This window comes from Lithobates pipiens, unplaced genomic scaffold (assembly GCF_037356315.1).
Source record: "Lithobates pipiens isolate NorthernLeopardFrog02 unplaced genomic scaffold, aLitPip1_a1.2 Scaffold_18, whole genome shotgun sequence".
NCBI lineage: Eukaryota > Metazoa > Chordata > Amphibia > Anura > Ranidae > Lithobates > Lithobates pipiens.
Window position 1 is genome coordinate 395,175,274 of NW_027507758.1, and position 3,836 is coordinate 395,179,109.

Consider the following 3,836-nt stretch of genomic DNA (forward strand, 5'->3'; position numbering starts at 1 on the left):
CTGTGACAGGTACTCGGTACTCTAATGGACTGTGACAGGTATTCGGGTACCCTGATGGACTGTGACAGGTACTTGGGTACTCAGATGGGCTGTGACAGGTACTCGGGTACCCTGATGGACTGTGACAGGTACTCGGTACTCTAATGGACTGTGACAGGTACTCGGTACTCTAATGGACTGTGACAGGTACTCGGTACTCTAATGGACTGTGACAGGTACTCGGTACTCTAATGGACTGTGACAGGTACTCGGGTACCCTGATGGGCCGTGACAGGTACTCGGGTACCCTGATGGGCCGTGACAGGTACTCGGGTACCCTGATGGGCCGTGACAGGTACTCGGGTACCCTGATGTGCCGTGACAGGTACTCGGTACTCTGATGTGCCGTGACAGGTACTCGGGTACTCTGATGTGCCGTGACAGGTACTCGGGTACTCTGATGGGCCGGGACAGGTACTCGGGTACTCTGATGGGCCGGGGCAGGTACTCGGGTACTCTGATGGGCCGTGACAGGTACTCGGGTACTCTGATGGGCCGTGACAGGTACTCGGGTACTCTGATGGGCCGGGACAGGTATTCGGGTACTCTGATGGGCCGGGACAGGTACTGGGGTACTCTGATGGGCTGGGACAGGTACTCGGGTACTCTGATGGGCCGGGACAGGTACTCGGGTACTCAGATGGGCTGGGACAGGTACTCGGGTACTCAGATGGGCTGGGACAGGTACTCGGGTACTCTGATGGGCTGGGACAGGTACTCGGGTACTCTGATGGGCTAGGACAGGTACTCGGATGGGCTGGGACAGGTACTCGGGTACTCTGATGGACTGTGACAGGTACTCTGATGGACTGTGATTGACAGGTACGAGGGGTGGTGACAGGTCCTCTTTATTGGGGGGGGGGGGGCAATCAGTGTGATTGGTGTACACTGTAGGCGGTAAGGAGATGTTACCGCACTCTCCTCCTCACACACGATCGGTGTGTGAGGAGGAGAACCCGGTAACATCCCGTTACCGCGGTTTGTTTACATTTTAGTGATCGGCTGTGAAAGGATCACAGCCGATCACGTGGGTAAACAGCCGGCCAATGGCTGTTTACCAGCGTCGGTGACGAGCAGTGTTCCCGGGGAACACGCCGCCACCGACGTGCACGCGCAGCGCGCATGCGCCGTGCACGTTCGGGGTGTGACCATCTGTGATCGGCCGTGACTTCATCACGGCCGATCACGTGGTAAACAGCCATAACGAATGGCTGTTCACCCCCTTCGGTGGCGAGCGGTGTCTCCGTGACACGCCGCCACCGAAGAAACAGGGATGCGCGCGCACGATCGCGCGCATTCCCTGTTTAAACGGGAGGACGTCATATGACGGCCTCCCGCCACAATAGGTGCGCCGCCTGGCCGTCATTTGACGGTCGGCGGTCAGCATCTAGTTAAAGAGTTGTGTAGAATGCAGCATGCAAGGATTATACAGTTAGGTTTATATTCCGCCATGTTGATTGGTGTAAGGAATAGGCAGAACCGGCTGGCCATTATCCCAAAAGCGTTCTCCACCACTCTTCTGGCTCTGGCCAGATGGTAGTTATAAACCCTCTGGTCCAGGGTGAGGGTCCTCATGGCTTGCAAACGGTCCACTGGTCAGAACGAACTAACAGAAAGCACTGAAAAAAAAAAGGTCGGAGCTGAAAAATCAGATACGAGTGGACAAGAATGCACTGAAAATCACATACGTAATAGAAATACGAACCCACAAGCACAAACTGAAGAGCAGCAACGATCGTAAAAGCATGAGGCTGAAAAGCACGAATCGTCTGTCACCAAACTTCTACTAACACAAGATTAGCGAAAGGAGCCCAAAGGGTGGCACATTTGGAAATGAACTTCCTCTTTCTAGTGCTGTTGTACGTGTTGACATTCAGAAATTCCGACAAATTTGTGTGACCGTGTGTATGCAAGACAAGTTTCAACCAAAATCCGTTGGAAAAAATCCCATGGCTTTTGTTGTCAGAATGTGCAATCATGTGTATGCGGCATATGGGGAAATCAGATATACATATTAATTTCCTTCCGATCTGCGGGACGGATGGGTAATAGGACCACCATCTGTCTGCTTTTGGCAGACAAAATCGGATGGACAGTGGGTGCCCATGTGTCCGCTCACATCAGCCACTCCATAGAAGAAACTGGAGAGTCTGATCAGATCAAATTACCAAATTGGAGCCTATTGCTGGCAACTGCACCGTTCAAAACGCTGTGATGCCGACTTTGCGGCACCACACCGATTCCCAAAAGTAGTTTCTGCACTACTTATGGCAACTTTGGGGGGCAATTTCAATATTTCAATGAACACACACAGATGTCCCTCAAATGGCCCCTGAAGTCAGACTGAAATGCGGGTTTGAAATTTTGAGAGTTCAGCTAAATTTGCATGAATTAAAACCCACACGATTTCAAAACCACACTCCGTGTGAACCTAGGCTTAAGGAGCAGCAAAAAAATCTGCCTCAAATACCTGTTTCTAAGGCCTGCGTGAACAGGACATAAACAAGCCTGAAGCGCCCATTCACACCAGTGCATTACCAAACCATATCGGTGTAAACGAGCCCAACGCTCCCATCCACACCAGTGCATTACCAAACCAGTATAAATCCATAGTGGTGTAAACGAGCCCGACGCGCCCATTCAGACCAATGTGTTACTAAACCATATCGGTGTAAATAAGCCCGATGCTCCCATTCACACCAGTGCATTACCAAATCATATTGATGTAAATAAGCCCCATGCTCCCATTCACACCGGTGATTGCCAAACTATAGCAGTGTAAACGAGCCAACGCTCCCATTCACACCATTATGTTACCAAACCATAGCGGTATAAAAAAGCCAGACACTCCCATTCACACCAATGCGTTACCAAACCATAGCAATGTAAATGAGCCCAACGCGCCCATTTACACCAGTACGTCACCAAACCATAGCGGTGTAAATGAGCCCGACGGTCCCATTCACACCAGCACATTACCAAACCATAGCGGTGTAAACGAGCCTGACGCGTCCATTCACACCAGTACGTTACTAAACCATAGCAGTGTAAGCCTGACGTGTCCATTCACACCAGTGTGTTAGCAAACCATAGCGGTGTAAACGAGCCCGGTACTCCCATTCACACCAATATGTTATCAAACTATAGTGGTGTAAACGAGCCCAATTCTCCCATTCACACCAGTGCATTACCAAACCATAGCGGTGTAAACAAGCCCTTGCAGAACTGGCCGAGGGGTTATAAAAGCTGGCTGGTGACCCCCTATAAAATATACCCATTGTGTATGTATTCTACTGGGCCTGTGAACCTTTCCTCACAAGGTCTTGAGAGGTGAGGCTGAGGACAAAGGAAAATCCTCTCACAGCCTGCTCTTTATAAACAAACCACGAAGCCAACCGACTTATTCCCGCCCCATCCAGTTTGAGGAGGGAATAGGGATGCCAATGGTAGAGGGAAGAGTATGTCCGTGTCAATACTTTCACAGGTCACAAGAGCCCCACTGTGGTTGCTACGCGCCCAATGCGATCCGCCACCTCCGCAGCGCCCCACCCCCGCCTCCTCAGCACTCCCGATTTGTGTTCTTTGATTGTTCAACCGGTTCGCACCGGCTTCTAGCGGATTGACGTCAATGAAGCACGTCTCTCGCCGTAACCCCTCCCATCTTCTCTATTATGGCCGCGAACTGAGAGGTGATTGGTAGAAGGGCTGGATACGTCACGGCTCCTACATAATCCAGGTCGGGTGACGCAGGCAGACCGGCGTCGCTGTATGGTGTGCGTGCGTTGCGTCCCATGCTG